Raw genomic sequence first — 19,168 nt, 5'->3', positions numbered from 1 at the left:
TGGTGGTAGCCATGGGCGTAAGAAGTGGGTCGGGTGGCTCACCCCAGAACTAGTGCCCGCCCCAGAAAATTCCAAAGTCCAGGTCACTCCAGAAAATATCTCTAGACACGCCCATGGTGGTAGCTAGTTTTAATTTTAATTTCAAAAGAAAATTGTCAAAACATATTATTCCCAAGGAAAGGTAGTACACGTATTACCTTAAAGGCCAGCAACGCACCTGTAGCTCCTCTGGTGTTGCACGGTGTCGTGGGCGGCGGTGATCACTTACCATTACGCTCGTTTTCTATAAATAAAAATATCGATTAAAGTTTTAGGGTTCCGTACCTTTTAAGGAAAAAAGAAACCTTATAACGAGTATATTACGACAGGAAATCGAACCCATAACCTGTTGCGTTTCATTTAATAAATAAAATAAAAATATATTTTATAACTGGTAATTTTGCATGAAAAGTAATTTTAAATATTTTATTTAAATTTAAAGATTAGAATACTTAGAAGACGCACGTTAGATGTTTTTACTCGTATAATTTTATATATATTTTAATCATAGCTTATACTTATCGTTTCTTTTGTGTAGATAAAAAATACATATAATATAATAGTTAAAAGGACAAAAAATGGATTAAAATTTAAACTGACGTATTTAGTTTTTGTTATTTAAATAATACTTAACTGTTTTTTTTTAACTTCACGTTGTATTCCGTATGTAGCAGGGTAGTCAGAGAGAACCTAGTGCTAATACACTCCGTTCCCTTTAATACACTTTGATTTTCCCTTCTCCGACAATTTCTGGAGGTATTGTGCGTTAAATGACGTAAGTCAACGCCGCGCTTATTTGTTGGGAATCGAACCTGGTTAAAAAAAATTAAGGTATATATAATAACCTTACTATAAAGTACCTATATATATACATTGTTTACTGTTTGTGCAAGCATCCTGTATGAAATATTAGTATGGACTTTACCGTATGTTTTATTTAATGGAGCAGAAAGCTGACATATTTTAAGCTTTTCTTGGACTAATTAAAATAATTAAATAATTGTTATGACGTCTCTCCGTATCCAGGAATAAACTATTATAAATGATGATATTATCTTGGTTGGTCTAATTTGAAGAATTAATTAAACATCATCAACACCATCTGGACACATGGCGCGCCTGGGCCACGTAGTAGTATAGTATTTTACGGTTTCTAGGAACTTCCTTTCACGCGCCACAAAACTGTGGAAAGGCCTATATAATGGCGACAGCATTTCCAGGTTTTGGTGACGTAAGGTGGGGTTTGAACTCACGACTCCTCGTTTACGAAACGAGTGCTCTACCACTGAGCTAAAGACTTACGTATATTAACTTTCTTTCTTTCTTTCTCCAGGCTATACCTCATCAATCGTGATAGTTGGACAGTTAAAATTTTCGCTTTCGATGTTTTTTTATTGCTGTTTTGACAGCTAATTTGTAATTATTATTTTTATTAATCTTCACACATTATCCCCAACGGAGTTGCCAGAGTGGACGAAGCCTCAAACACTACGGTTTTGTTTACATCTTTCGCTTCGTTCATTGTCATCATCCTATTAGCTCGCTATCTGAGCAGAACGAAGACATAAAAATATTCCAAATTTCACCTTCCCGAGTGGGAATCGAACCCACAACTTACGCTTCTTTCGAACGCGTTCACAATCTTACGCTTATGCACTTGAGCTACGACTGGCCTCAATATACGTTTATCACGTCAAATATCTACTTTATAAATTAGGTGAATTTCAAATAACAATGTAAAAATATAACAAAGGCAAGATTTATTCTTATTGTATTAAAACAAAACGTTAATTCAGTCGATCTAACTAGAAAGGAACGGAACCTCAAATGTGACCTCTAATTGACTTCCTTCTACATTCACCGTTCAGAACTTCCCGAGTGTGACAGCCAGTTACTTATAATTTAAAGTAATTTTGACATTTGCAGTATAATTCTATAGTCTTAGTATCATATGGTTTATTATTTAACTATTTTATTAATTCAAAATAGGCTATATCGTGGCGCAGGGACTCTCCAGACTTCTCCATGAAATATTTCATATTTTCATTTCTTCGCTCTGGTATCGAGCCAAAGAGCGACGTTAAGTTACGCCTCTCAACACGAAATGCCTCCAGAAGCGGAAAGTGGGGAACGGAAGTGTATTAATACTAGATTCCCAGTTTCCTTCAGGCTACTCTGCTAGTTGCAAGCTAAACCTAAAAAAATAATATGAATCTACAATCATTTTATATTGTAACTTGAGACGAAAAGTTTGTTTTGATTGTATGTTTTTTACTAAGTTGTTAATATTTACATTTACATATATTTATAATAATAAATGCAAAGAAATCACCAGATGGCTTGTGTCCAGGTGTTAAATTTAAATGTTAAATAAAAAAATATTTGTTTTTATCTAAAATAGTTTTATTTCTAGAATTGATGATGGGAATTACATTACAAGTTACATTTATTATATCTAGAAACGTTCCGTCGTGACTGTTATAAACAAAAATAATAAATAAATATTTTTTTTGTTTTAAATAAATACATAACTGTATTTTGCACTGGAACTTCGTCTAACCTAAATTTAAAAAATATACGGAATAGTTTGAATGAATTGTTGATAGAACTCTCTTCTATGTCTTTATATAATTTTTATTTAACTTATTTGTTTAATTTTTTCTTCGTGTTTAGGTAATTTTTATTCTTTACTTAAAATTAATATTGTTTGTCCTTCTCCATGTATTTATTGTTTTTTGTTTTTTAATTTTTGTTGTTTATTATGGATATAAGTTCGCACCATTAGCATAAAGAGTGAAGTATTTTTTTCAGTTTCACGATGGGAACCTAGTGTTGAGATACCCCGTTTCTCACTTTCTGCTGAATTTTCGAGGCATAGCGTTTTGAGAGGCGGAATTCAACGCCGTGCTTTTGCATTGGTACCAAAACGTAGAAATTAAAAAATTAAGAAAATAACAATCCATTCCCCCAAATCGAACGAACCCATAACTGTCGCGTTACAGTAACACGTTTGTGCCTGCGCCACGAATGACCTCTTCTTACAATATTGTTTCGGTACTCAACACACAATGCCTCCAGATTTAGGAGAAAGTAGGAAGCGGAGAGTCTAAACACTAAACTGCCTACCCTGTTATATATCTATGTACATGATACAGTGTTAAGTTAAAAAAGAAAATAGCACTTAGTTCTTTTTGATAGACACGTGTATATAAATAAATGTATAATGAAATAAATTTTACGATGCCGTAAGAAGAAAAAAATATAATTTTACGACCAGTAATATAAAAAATCGTAAATGATATTAAGTCGTTTAGTATTTTAGAACGTGTAATTGTTTATAACTTTATAAATATTTTTTTTCCAATATTCAGGTGAGTCTTTCATAAATACAAGATTTTTCTAGAATATTTTTATTATTATAATATATTCTCGTTTGGTATTCACACCTAGTGTAAATTGTGTGTTAAGAGTATTTATTCTTCTTCAGTCTTATATTATCGTGAAGGACTGTAAATGTCATTATAGTTGAAAGAATAAAAGTCATACATATATTACACATATATATTGTTAAAAATGTCATCCTAATTTATCCAAGTTAATTTGTTTTTCCTCTGTTTTATATATTAGCCGACTTGGCGACTTCGCCCGCTTGAACTATACGAATATTTATCCAATATGTTTCAGAAATTATTTTCAATTTAGGGGGTGAATTCTAATAAACCATGAAATAAGTGTTCAATGAAATATTTTTAAGAGTATAATTAAAAATTTTATAAAAACGGTGCCGATTTCAAAAAAAATCCATTCAAACTTTCAATCCCTATTTCATCCCTTTAGGGTTAAAATTTTTCAAAATCCCTTCTTGGTGGGTGTGCAAATTTCACGCACGCACAGCGGTTACGACTGTTGATTACCTCAGCTAACCTCAGTTAGTGGGAACATTTCCTTTTATATACTCGTATGTAGATAATAATAAATTTTAAAATAAAAGTTGAATGGCGGAACTCAACGCCGCGCTGTTGTTTCGAAACCAGAGCGAAGAAATGGAAATATAAATTTAGAGAAATTCTTCATCTCCTCGAGTGGGGATCGAACCCACAACCAGTTGGTCACACTTTGTGTCCCTGCACCGCGATTGGCCTCAACAACACACACGCCCTACAAAAATAAATTCTTTTGTTATATTATTTTTTATTGAAACAAGTGTTTCATATAATACCAGAGTAAATACCAACGGTTAAAAGAAAAACAAAGACTTTAACAATAAGAATATTCCCGTAAGTACTAAAAATATTATTTGCAAGTAAATACATTAAAATATAAGAAGAAAGAAATTACTAAGGATTAATCGTTTGTATTATTTTAATAATCTTTTAATATCATTAACGGTAGTCTCAGTAATTATTTAAAAACATTACGTCTGATGTCGAATGTTTGAATTAAATGAAGAGGTCGTCATGGTGTGACTTCACCGCGGTTGTTATGGGTTCGATTCCCCGTTGGAAGATTGAAAAAATAATATATATTTTTTCAGTCTGGTACCAATTCAAAAGCGCGGAGTTGAATTTCGCCACGTAATGTCTCGAAAATAGGCGGAAAGTGGGGAACACACGGTTCGCTCTGCCGACTCTGATATATGTGGGATCACATCACAGAGTGAAGCTGAAAAATATAAAAATAAAGATTAATAAATAGTAATCATGGGTTTACACCGAAAAGTTACCTTTGTAAATTGCTATGAGTTTTCAAAGGAAACAATAAACTTATAAGATTTAAGTATAGGTATATAAATTTAATTTGCATTGTTATCATAATTGTATAATTTACTTTTTTTATGTCGGAATTTAACGTCGCGATTTCTCCTATTACCAGAACGAGGAAATAAAAATAAAAAATCGAACCCACTCCCGCCAAGTCTGTTTATCAAAAATTTCAATATTTCTCAATATATAATCAATGTTTACATACAAAAGGCTCGTTTCTACTAGTTTCCGTATACCCAACTATGAACAAGGTACGTAAAGTCAGTGTATCGTCACGTTCGGCCCACTTCGCTGCCCTTGTCACGCGGAAGCACGTGTCTGACATTCTGAAATGTAATCTTACTTTCTATATAATATCTATTATTGCATTTACATACCTATTTATGAGAAATAGTGTAAAAACACTCTGTTTCATCATTTCCGATGTGTTGAAACATTTCTCCGGTTTCTAATGGGAAGGAGAGATGGGCGGGTGATGCTTGGATCGAATGTACTCCTTTTAATTAATATAGATTTATATTTTCACCACTACAAAGTAATTTTTCACCAGTATTTAAAATAGCAATTCCAAATCGTCTCCATGGGTTCCATATAGGGTCCCATAGGTTCTAATGTCTTTTCCACTATGGAAAGATATTTATTTACACAAGTATAAAATTATATATATTTTTTAAAAGTCTAAGGGATTGTATATAAAAATGATTTTGATGTTGACCAAAAATATTTAAATACTTGTTTTTTTATCGATTAACATGTTGGGATTTTCATTTTTTGTATTTTAAATGCTGTAGATACAAGGCTTTACCTGTGTTAATGCAACACGACCAAGAGAACAAACGGTGTGGGTTCGTTTCCTACTCGAGGAAATAAAATATTTAATGTTTTAATTTTTTCGCTCTGATGTCTAGGCAAAGCGCGGCTTTAACTTACGTTATTTAACACGCAATCACTACTGAATTTTGCGGAAAATGGAGAACGTTAGTGTCGTGTCGTTGTGTGTGAACGTAATGGGTACGGTATTTCTCAAAATTATGTTTCCGAGTTCCCTCTGCCTATTCTAAACGAAATAAACACTTAAACCAAAATAATATTTGCAATAATAAAGATCTTAATAAGAATTTCTTAACAAGAATTTTCATAAACATATGTTCGCGTCGCATAACCTAATATAATTTATGATGAGACGAGCAACACACTGTGCCAGGATATACATCACTGTCTACGGCAGTATGACGAATGAAACTTGTATTTGCTATTTAATGATTGGCATTTTCAATATATTATATATAATTTCAAGAAAAAGAAAGAAGAAGATTTACAGAAGGTGGCTGGCACCGGATGGATGCGAAGACCAAGACCGAGTTGGTTGGCGCTTGATGAGGGAGGCCTACGGTCAGCAGTGGACGGCGATAGGCTGATGATATATAACTTATTTAGCAATTGGTTATGGATTACGGTCAATATATACATTATATCTTTAGACCGTGGGCAGTCGCACTCAGAATCGTTAATTAGCGTTTAACCAATATTCGTGGCTATATTTATTTCTTGTTATTTTAATTAGCGACCCACTCGCGGCTTTGCTAGTGGGGCAGTCAGAGGAAACCTAGTGTTAAAACACTTCGTTTTCAATTTTCCGCCTATTTCCAAGGACATTCTGTGTTCTTTTTTATTTACTTACATTTTATTGTGTACAATTTTATATTCACATTGGCGATTTCTTCCAGAAAACCTTTGGGTTAGGTAATTTATATGATAATACAGTGTGTGGCATATACAGTGGCAGAACTCAACTTATCTCAAATTTAAATGAATTGAACCAACGAACGAAGCCTTTACCATTTGCACAAACAAATTAAATAGATCAATAATACAATTTTTAACAAAAAAAAACTTACTTTAAAGAAGTAATAATCAAAAAAAGGAATTGAAATTGAGTTATTCGTCCATTTGTAAAAAAATACAGTCGAATTGAAATCTCCTTTTACAGAAGTCGGTTAAAAGCCACAAAACCGAACCACAATTATAATATTACCTAAGACTTACAATAATCTTTTTCATTTTTATTATTATCGCACGTGAGACTATTATGAAGGTATTCGCTATTTTATCATAAATATGTATGTATATCGGTGGAATTGTTATCGATTACAAAATATTATGTAATCTTCAATTTATTATATTAAGCATTATGTTATTGTTTTAAATTGAGTAACAGAATAGGTATATATTTTTATTTTCAAATTTTGGTACCATTTGTAGCGTTTGTTACAATATATTATACATATATATGGGTAAACAGAAAGAACTTAGTGTCGAAACTCTCCACTGTCTACTTTTCGCCCAAGTTTGACACATTAATTAATCACTCCCTTGTGATGTCATCAGACCTATGGCGTTTACAGTGAGACGACTCACTGCGCCACGAGCCTCTTTAATTTGTACTTAGTTTTAATAAAATTGTAACTGATTGCTGTCGGGACAAAGAATGTAATAGAACCAAAAACAATGGTCTTAATTTATTTTGTCTATTTGTCTGTCCGTTTCTATGCGCTAACCTCCAAAAGATATATCAATATAAAGTATTTTGTTCGAAGAAATTATAAAATATTCAAAGTAAAAAATATAAATAAATGTATTCTTACATTGGATAAAATTTAAGTTTTCTATATAAAAATATTGTCTTTAAAATGTATCATGTTATTAGAACACGTAAGTAATAACCCCCTTAGGGATAAGCTTTAAAATGTCTATATATTTTATTAATATAGCCTCAGAAAAAAAATAATAAAATAAATAAAATGTCATAATACGAGATATATGTAAATATAGTTAGAATTCTCAGGAATCATATTTTTAAGTTACGTAAACAATTCAAGGTATTGTATAATAGGTATCTATAATGTTAGTAATTTAGTTGCCATGGCAACTTGATTGGCTTGAACTTATTACCTAATTAGTATGGACGTTTGGATTGCCCTTGAACTTCCTAAATTAGATTTTTTGTTAAAAGAGAACTACTTCTAGTTTACACAAATACAACGAATCAAGTTCCTTTTGCAGTTAACCTTTGTTTTATTTATTTTAAATATTAAATGAGTAAATAAATCAGCTTCACGCTGTATCCCGCACCCAGCAGGGTAGGCACAGGGAACCTAGTATTGAAACACTCCGTTCTCCACTTTCTGCCGAATTCTGGAGGCGTTGCGTGTTGAGTGGCAGAATTCAACGCCGCGCTCGCCTCGACACCAGAGCGAAGAAATGGAAATATAAACGTAAATAAATATTTCACTGCTTCGAGTGGGGATCGAACCGATAACCGTCGCTTTTACAGTCACAATTTGTGCCTTTAGAGAATTCTTTAGTTCTAATTCTTAGAAGTTATTGTATAATTTTGTTTGTACTTGAACCCAGTTAATACCAATTCTCTATTATATCAATTCAATAATCAATTTATTTTACGTTACGTTATCTAATAGCTATGAGAATGACAAAAACTTGAAATCCGGTTCAATTAAGCCTTAACCATACCTGAAGTAATACAAACCTGACTTGTAACTTATTATCAAAATAAGTTAGTACCCTAAAAAGGAAAATATAAAAAAAATGGAGACAGCTCACTCTGATGTCTAGGTTTGTTTATTTCTAATCAACTTCCCGCTGTATTCCGCATATAGTAGGGACGAAACCTAGTGTTAAGAGACTCCGTTCCCTACTTTCCGTTGAATTTTTCGAGGTAGTGGATCTATAGTGGCAGAACTCTACGCCATACTTTTGCCTTGGTGTCAAAACGAAGAAATGAAAATATTTATGTCCTCCAAGAAGAGATCGAACCCACTACCGTTGTGATACAGTCGCACCCTCGTTCCCATGCGTCAGGACGGTCTCTCCTCATAGTTTCCATTTAACAAATTACTTTGAGATTGTGCCATATAAAGATAGAATATAGAAATATTTCACCAATATTTTATGTATTTGTAATATGCAATAAGAAATACCTACTTACTTTTTGCTGATCTTTGACTTTTTCTTTTATATTTCTATTTAATAGTTATTTTTCAATTTAAATTAATGATTATTTCATATACTATACTATACGTTTATAGCTACAGTGATTGTAATGCGGAAGAATGGCAACACAAAAACATGCATTAAAACGCAAGAAATGGACGTGAACTGTGCTATAATTTCTTTTTGTTGTGTAAATTTTGTAGAATTAAACAATAAGCGATTATAAAGTATCGTAATCTTAATTTTTCAACATATTTTAGGATTGAGGTCGTTGTGGCGCAGTGGTAATAACGCTACGGTTGTGGGTTCAATTACTGTTTAGGGAATGAATAATTTTTAGTTTTTCTTTCGTTTCTCTTACGATAAAGTACAGCGTTAAGTTACGGACCTTACGTACTTAAGCGACAGTGCTTAAAACGCAATTTCTCGAGAATTGGAGAGTGGGCAACGGACCCTCCGTTGCCCACACTCTTAACTCTCTGCCTATCTTACTATGTGAGAGATACAGTCTGAAATAAAAAATTAAGAATAAGTTACAAAAATTAGAATTTTCAAATATTGCACTTGATAATCTGTGACAATTAAAAAGCTAAGGGCAGCAAAATTGAATATCAGAACATATTTTTATAAAAAAATCATGTATTATTCCCATTATTATTTTATTTTAGAATTTCTCTCTAATACAATTTACATTTCTTATATCTTATTATTTAAAAGCGTTAAATTTTTACTTACACAAGTTTCATACGAATATTTGAACGATTTTCTGAAAATTCCACTGTAAAATTGATATTATATCGAATGAAAATGAAATTCTTCATGTAAATTTTGAAATATTGAGACGTCAACGTTCTTTTCAAGGTTTCAAATACAATAATAGTTTAAAAATTTAAATAATATTCTGGTTTTTCAATGACTTTTCATGTTATTCATATCGGTCGCCCTCCGCCTGTCTGTGCTTTTGGTAGCGATAGCATATTCACATCTTTTAAGGATAAATAGCCTAAGCATGTTTCTATCTAAAATTATAATAATTTAAATATATTTTTTAATAGTCACGGATGTTTAACATAATGGTAATTGTTCCTTGTCCTTTTAAATACTTTATTATTATTTTACGTTCAACGAAGATAAAATTTGCTATTTGCTAGGATAAAGATCCTATTTCGATATTATAGGTAGTTTTAAAGTAAAACTTATTTAATTGTTGATACATTTAACAATTATTTTTGTGTAAAATCTGTTGAACAAATAAAGTATTTTTATTTTATTTTAAATTTTTTTTACATGGTTATCGAATAGCAGTTGTCTTGTAGGTATTAGGTCTTATGTTATTGTTATGGTGTTGGCACGATCGCGTGATTGTAGGCTCGACGGTTACAGATTTGATTCTCACTCGGAATCAAAATACAATCAAACCTCGGAATGAATTATTTTTAATTTTTTATATTTTCATTTCATCGCTCTGGCACCAAGGCAAGAGCCTGGCCTGGAGTCCCGCCACTCAATACGCAATGCCTCGAAAAATTCGGCGGAAAGTGCGCAACAGAGTGTCTTAACACTAGTAGTAGTACTTAATAAAAATAGTGGATTTGGATTAAAAGTAAGAACATATTCTTCCCTAACTTAAATCTTCTTAAGGAGTCCTGTAAACTTTAAACGAGCTCCGACTGTTAATTTAGAAATAATTATTGAGATATTTTTTTTTCCTTTGTTTTTATGCAGTCGATTTATTTGTTTATTTTCATATTTTAGGAAAAAGATAATAAATTTATTTTATATCTTGTAAAATGTACATACCATAGCAGTAGAGTAGATGTATTCATTAAAAATGTAAGTTATTCTTATTATATCTGAAAAGATTTTATGATTACATTGTTAAAATGCATACTATATATTTATCTTTAGAAAAAAATATAATCTGAGCATTGAAGTCATTATATTACTGATAATAATCTAATTTTTTATAAATAATTAATAACAAGATAATAGCAAAACGGCGTTGAATTACGCCAGTCAACACGCAATACCTTTAAGATCCGGTATAAAGGGGGGAACGGAAGTGTGTTAATGGAAACGGCGTATCTTAACACTAGGTTCTCAGGTTCCCCTGCTTTGTGCGGGATATAGAAAAATTTGTGTGAAAAACTTTGTGTGAAAAATAAAAATATATTAGATATAAACTTTTTCATGGATCTTAAAGCAACTTCAACAAACTAGTATAAACGTAATAGGAACTTAGTGATGAGATGCAACGTTTCCTATGCACCGCTTAATCTGCCGAGAAATAAAAATATTTTAAATATACCCTCGAGTGTGAATCGAACCCACTACTAACCTCTACGCCATGACGGCCATCATACATGTCCTTATAAAACTTAAACCTATAATTATATATTTCAACACATAGGAAATTGTTTAATTGAGGCCGTGACACCACAAGGGTGTGACTGTAACGACGGTTTTGGGTTCGATCCCCACTCGAGGAAGTGAAATATTTATTTACGTTTATATTTCCATTGCTTCGCTTTGGTGTCGAGGCAAAGCGCGGCGTTGAGTTCTGCCACTTAACACGCAATGACGCAGAATTCCGCAGAAAGTGGAGAACGGAGTCTCTTAACACTAGGTTTTCTCTGCCTACCCTGCTGTGTGCGGGATACAGCGTGAAGGAAAATGTTTTATACTAGGTACATTAAGTAATAATAATGTAAATACCTTTGGAAGAAATAGATGTAGGTAATCACGTTTCGCGATCACGAGGAGTGTTGGGTAATGTGGACACGTGGGTGACTTCCAACCAATGCTCTTCACCGGTATGTTCTTTCTGCACCATAAAATGCTTCGTTTTAGCACATCTAAATAGTTAATAAATCATATTTATTGTTCATTTTGTAAGATGTTAAATTTAATTTTGCTTAGGAATTGTGTGTTTCTATTTTCACGCTGCCTCATATAGCGGGGTAAGAGGGAACCTAGTGTTAAGTCAGTCCGCGTCGTTTCGCAGGAACACAAGCGTGATGTGGGTTTGAATCCCACTCAGGGAATTAATTATTATTTATTAGTATTTTCATTCTTTCGCTCTCTGCAATGGGCTAATCTCGAAAATTCAACGGAAAGTAGGGAACAGAGCGTCTTAACAGTTCCTCTGCTGCAAAAATAATTTGAAAACAATATTTTTTTTATTATTTATCTGACAATTTTGTATAAAACATAAATCTTGTTGGTGGTTAGCTAACAGGAAAACTTTGAATCAATAAGTTTTCCTTAACCAGTACGATTCGAACCTGTTACCGTCAGGCACAAAAAGCAATAGCTTACATACCTTTTTAAACAATACAAGGAAACCTGTACGAGTATAAGCTATAAATATAAAGTATATATTTTTTTTTATTACACTCTTAGATTTCTACCTATTAAATTATTGTAGGATAACAGACAGAAATTTAATTTAAATTTTTCTTAGAATATATTTACTTTTCAATTGGTATTTAAATATTAAACGATATAGATATTTGGGTTTTATACATTGTGCTCTTTAAAAATTGTTTTAATTAATGCTTTCAATGCAAAGCAAACAATCGAAAATATTTAATATTTTATTTCCTCGAGTGAGCATCGAACCTACAATCTCTCGCTACGACTAGCCTCTAAATCAATGCTTTATCTAATTTAGTCTAAATACCTATATCATATAAAATTCTCAACACGCAATGCTTCCGGAACATAGTGTTATAACACTAGGTTCCCTCTGCCTACCCAGCTATGTGCGGGATACAGCGTGAATTATCCATCAACACTTTAATTACACTACATTGTATTGTAAAATCCATTATTTAAAATCTTGTTGCAAATTATTATAATTATACTTTTCCGACTTTAGTGCTTTTTATGGAATGCCAGATATGCATGAAGAGATGTGATCGTAATTTTTGGATGAAAGGAACATTAATTGTGTTAAGTGTTTTTAGGGTTCCGTACATCAAAAGGTAAAAACGCAAACATTATAGTTTCAGTTTTTTGTCCATCTGTCCGTCAAGCAATTAAGCTATAATTAATAATAAGGGCAATTAAAAGATACGAGCACTTACGCATCGATTTGAGTGCATTTTGTATGGGTACTTCCCGTGGTTATATATATTAAATTTATAGGTTCTTTATAGAAAAATATTACAAATTTATGTTTGTACTTTATTTCATACAAAATAAATGCATATGGCCGCAAACCTAAGTTTGTCAATTTTCTTTTAAAAAATCGTCAAGTCCGATTCGCACTTAACCGGTGTTTTTTTGATGATATCCATCAACTTAATGTTGGGAGAATGAAAGTTGAGTTTGAATGTTAAAGTTCTTAATATAGGAAAGATTAAGATTATATGAATATGGAATTAAGGCAATTATCTTTAACTATATACTCGTATTTTTATATATATGTAAATGTTTTACAGCCATTGCCGTTCGTGGGTTCGATTCCCACTCAAGAGAGAATGATTTTTTTTTATTCACTCTGGCAATAAGGAATGAAGTGCCTCAACACTAGGTCTCATCCGCCTATCCTGCTATATGCAAAAGACAGTCTGAAGCTTAAAAATCTATAATTTAAATATAATTGATAAATATTAGGCTGTATATTAGCTGGCTGTATTTTCATCTAAAAGGCAGTCGTGACGGTAGTGGGTTCGATTTCTACTCGGGGGAGTAAAATATTATTTATCAATATTTTTATTATCTCGCTCTGATAACAAGGCAAAGCACGGCGTTGAGTTCCACCACGGACAACAAACGGAGTGTCAATACCAGGTTCTCTCTGCCTCCCTATTATGACACACACTGCGTGAATATATAAAGAAATCTTCATCTATATTTATCTATATTTATTAGCATATACTTATTTATATTTAGTACTTGCCTACTTCAAAAATATCCTACGTTACGAAAAGCCTTATTCAATATGTTTTCCTGTTTACGCTATCATTGATAGCTGGGTCTTGCGAAACAAGAACATAACGCACATTGCTCTGACAGTGGAGGAAGCACGTGTGCTGAGATAAATGTGGTATAAGTTGTGAACTTGCTAAGGCTATGTATTTTATATGGAAATATCTCAGGATGATTAATATATTTTTTATCTGTACATATTTAGTAATAAGATATTTCGATATTCACCTTCCGCCTAATTGTTGGATTCGAACCCACAGCCCACACGCGTTTTTTGTCAAATATTGAACTAAAGCTAACTAAAAACTAAGACTTATAAAATAACTCTAAATCTATATACATATACAGGGTGGAAGAGGCAGCGCTTCTTTTATTGAAACTGCTTATAGGGTAATATATTTCAAACCCACACCTAAGAAATTAATCACGGTACCTCAACAGTTTGGACGTAGGATTTTTTTTTCATTTCACGATTTTTATCCATACCTGTATTTCGTGTGACGCACACATACGTGTGCGACGTTGCCGCTTTGACAGGTAAGTGTGTGCGTGCCTATGTTATACTTTACAAATGGCGTTTTATATTAAAACGATAATTTTATTATTTATTTTGTTTGAAAAAATATTTTTTTATTTTTGGGAATTCTTTTTTTTCGAATTTTGTGGTTTCATTTAAAGTGGTGCTGACAATTCCACCCTGTATAAAAGGACTTGTCCTCACTGACTGAGGTAAGACGCACGCACAGCGTTAACCGCTGACGGTAGAAACGTGAAATTTGGACAGATGTTTACTTTCATAATCTGGACATCCACTAAGAAGGGATTTTGAAAAATTTTAACCCTAAAGGGGTAAAATAGGGGTTGAAAGTTTGTATGGAAAATTTTTTAAATCGGCACCGATTGTTATAAAATTTGAAATTCAGACTCTTAAAAGTATTTAATTGAACACATGTTTCATGGTTTTCTAGAATTCTTCCCCTAAGGTGCAAATAAGGGGTTGAAAGTTTGTATGGAAAAATTCTTAAATCGCCACCGATTTTTATAAAATTTGAAATTGGACTCTTAAAAATATTTCATTGAACACACATATTTCGTTTCATGGTTTATTAGAATTTACCCCTAAATAAGGTAGCGAAACTGCGCGCGTCCGCTAGTCGTATATAAAATTGTTTATAAAAATGTTATTTTTGAATAACATTTTTTTTTATTAGACTTAAATCAATAATTTGTTTTTCTTGAACCCAAAAAAAATATAGGGTTTTTAGTCATCCATTAAGCTATAGGCTATATGTAAATATAATTATTTACTCTAATTTCGTATAAATATATTTATACTTATATTGTTTAAATTCATATCATTGTCAATATACAATCGTTCCATTGTCAATTCCGTTTTGGAAACGTAGACACCTGTGCTAATGACCAGGTGCAAATAATAAATTAAGTTTAAGAACAATAAGAATTATTTGTATGTCTGAGGCCATCATGGAGCAGCGGCACAAGGCTGTGAATGAACGCGACGGTAGTGGGTTCAATCTCCACTCGAGTTCCCCAATAGTTAAATATTTTTTTAAATTTATATTTCCATTTAAATAAATATTTAATTGGCAACGCAATAAATGGGCATCGCAGTGTTTTAACACTAGGTTCCCTTTGCTTACCCTGCTGTGAAATAATAAATTACAATATTCGCTACAATTTTATACCTTAAACCAGTTTAATGGGTGACGACCTTCCATTGATTATAACTTATTAATTCATTGGGCGCGCGTCACATGGTTCTTTGTTTGTTTGTTGCTACGTCGTTACTTATTATAGTGTTTTAAATACCTTTAAGGTATATTTACGTCGATTCATATATTATAAGGTACTGTCTAGGGACAGCTCAATAAAAAATACTTTTTGTTAGCTTCAGACGGTGATCTGTACATAGCGGGATAGGGGACCTATTAAGGGAACCTGTCAGTTTCCGTTAAGGCACTTCCATCCCCTAATTATCGCATGTGCTCCTACACCACGACTGGCCTCAGAGTATGAACAATTAGTTCAAACTCTTTCCCTGTATATCTATTTATATATCGTTCAGGGTTATCACTTCTATTAATCGTTTTTTGTCTCTTTTAAGAAATTGCTTAAAAGGCTGTTAGAAGGTTTAAACTCTAAGCCGACAATAATATAAAAAGAAGTTGTTGATTCCGGTAACAGCACCTACTATGACTCAGACTGCAGTTGTATTAACTGATATCTTATCTTTTATATCTTATTTTTAAGAAGTAAAACAATATTAAAAATAATTCTGGTAGCGCTATCTTTATGGCACAGATTATATTATCTTTTTTAATGAAATATATTTTTCTATTTTTTATCTTTGCGCGAGGAAGCTGCTTCCTCGTCTCGCAGATTAGAAAAATTAAATAGAACGAAAGGGATTCTCTATGATTTATTAGTTACTTTATATTTTATTTTCTTCTATCTTTGAAGTATTTACCTATATTAATTCTATGTTCACAAACAATACATTATTTTTGTGGTTCCGAACCTTAAAATGACAAAACAGAACCCTAAATAGGATCACTTTGCCGCCTGTCTCTCAGTCTGTCAAGACCATTTATTTAGAAATCTATACCTAATATTAATTAAATTACATATTATATAAATAGTCTATACACCGGGAACATTAAAATCCGTGCAAAATGGAGAAGCTTGAGTGGGAAGGCGGACCCTGGCAAACGCCGAGCTTAGTACCAGGTGGAAAACTTAATATTACTTTTTTTTTTCAAAGAAAATAAAGCAGATTTTTATTTATATAACTTGATTATTTGTCAAGGCCGTCATGGCGCAAGGGCACAGGTGTGACTATATCACCTTCGCTTTATCATCATGGCAAAAAGCCCAGGGTTGAGTTCCACCACTCAACACTCAAAGCCTCGAAGAATTCAGCGGCAAATGGGTTAAACGCACTATTTAATATTTTTTTAGGTTCCCACTATTTAATATTTTTTAATCCTTAATTAAGCCTGTATTTTCAATGACCATAACCAGTCCTACTTTACGAGATTAGGTATTCAAATAAAACGTGATTTATCATATGCTTGACACACCGGATTAAGATTACATTTTTGCGGTATTGTTTTGACTTACTCATTGTATTTGAAGACATAATGTGGAATTTAACTAATCCCGTTAAATTTTTAAGTGTTTAAGAGTGATAATAAGTTTAAAAATAAATAAAGAATATGTTTTGAGTTAAAAACAGTAAATAGTGGAAAATTTGCCTTTTGGAAACTGTCTTAGTTGGTGCTTGGTTTACAAGATTCACGGGTTTAAATTCCGTTTTTTTTATTTTTTTGAGTTTCTGAATAGTATTTTTCTTTCTTAAGAGTAGAATAAAACTTTAAAAATGTAAAACAATAGAATTTTAGACTATCATGACACAGGAACACAAGCATGTGACTGTAAATGTAAGGGTTGTGGGTTCGATTCCCAAAAGGACTAAAAAAATAAAAATAATTAGTAAAGTACCTACATGAAAGTTAAAAAAAGTGATGGAAAAATTAAAAAAAAATATGTTCTATATTTCTTAGTATTTTTTTAACATCCAAGTAACTACTTTATTATCTTATCTATCTTCTTTACCTCTTTTTCCTAGTACTTAACGACTTACTGTGACATATGAACCCGTTAAAAAACCCAAGGGAAGGGAATTTACCTAAATAAGATAAAAAAAGATTACTTAATTCTTAAAATATCTTAAGACTCATATGAAAGAAATCTTATCAAATATTATCATGATCTGATTTTGACTGACTAATATAAATGATAAGTGATAAGTACTACTTCTTATTTAGACTTCCTGTTGCTATTTTTATATTATAGTTAGTGTTTTATCACTTATCTTATTAAAATATGTTTTTATACTTTATTTATTATTATTTTATATACGTCTTTCGCCTCATCTACTGTCATCAATCTCTTCAAACAAGGGCAAAGGCCTCCCGGGCAAGAGCATGTTCTCCTGCAAGAGCATCTGAGCAAGTTCTCCATTCTCACCGTGACATTCTCGCTAGCACCTGCCATTCTGTATACAAAGAGATCGCATCGCCACAGCATTCATCTTTCTTTCATTCTTCTTCTGCATACCCACGTTTCGCTGCCGTATAACTACATCGGTACCAACGCTGCAAACGGCCAAACGTGCAGCTGTGCTGACGCCTCATCGTCTCATCAATGCAGCTAAGGCTCCGTTAACCCTGTTACCGGCAGTAAGACGCCTTTCCACATATATCTCGTATCTTCCACCTCTACTGAACTTCCCAAATATACCAATTCATTCATTTACACAATCTTGCATTCCGTCCTTTCTTCATTTTTTTTAAATAACAGAACCTTTATCTTAACTTAAAGACGACAGAAGAAAGATATAAAGCAATGAAAAAAAAACTCAATAGCTGTATGTAACGTTTACTGGTAAAAATTGATTCACTCCGCTATTTTTATTTTTAAATAATAAGTAGTAAGATAGAGAGTAAGATTAGAGTATTCAAGCAGCCCTGTGTATCCCAGTCCTAAAACAAGGAAAATGGTACCAATGTGGAAGGAATGTACCATAAAATATACACAGCGATAAGGGTTTTCCGTTTATGCGGTTCGATTGGAATGAACGTATCAGAATCATTATTTATCGTCTAGACATTTATTGATATCGATGTACATACAGGGTGTACTATCACGTGCAATTGATGGCGCTTAATGGTGGAGTATTACAGAGAGAATTATAAGAGAGAGAGTTTCTAAACAGCGTTTTTTTTAATTGACATTATTTTCTCCATTTTACATTAAAAATTGAGACATTATAATTGTTTTATCTTAACATCACACGGAAACGAAACTACCTTTGTCTCATTTAGAGAGGTTAGAACCCAGATCCTTTGTATGTTCTAGTCAGACTCCAAGGAATATAAATAAAGCGATAGATGATAAAATTATAAAATTAAACATATGATAAGAGCTTAAGAGAGGTAGTTACTGTAATTTTTTTTACGAATACCTTTTCAGCTCCACGCTTGTGATGAGTTGATAGAGTTGAGTTTGAGTTGGCAGAGGAAACCTAGTGTTAAGACACTCCGTTTTCCCCTTTCCGCTGATTTTTTGAGGAATTGGATGTGAAATAGCGGAACTCAACGCGACGATTTGCCTCAGTAACAGAGCGAAGAAATGAAACTATTAATAAAAAATATAATTCATTCCACAGAGCGGGGTCAAACCTGCAACCAGTCGCGTATATAATATATAGAAACACCTTATTATAGTATATTATATTTAAATCTAAAATCGGCATAATCCATAATAGCGTAACTATTAGACGCGATCCAGCTTTGCTACAGTTTTGGCACTCGGAGGAATTAAATATTATATGTATA

Source organism: Heliconius melpomene, chromosome 2 (genome assembly GCF_056956725.1).
Source record: "Heliconius melpomene rosina isolate 202511_hmr_F chromosome 2, ASM5695672v1, whole genome shotgun sequence".
Lineage (NCBI taxonomy): Eukaryota > Metazoa > Arthropoda > Insecta > Lepidoptera > Nymphalidae > Heliconius > Heliconius melpomene.
The sequence above is the reverse complement of the archived record's forward strand: the minus strand, read 5'-3'. Positions refer to the sequence as shown.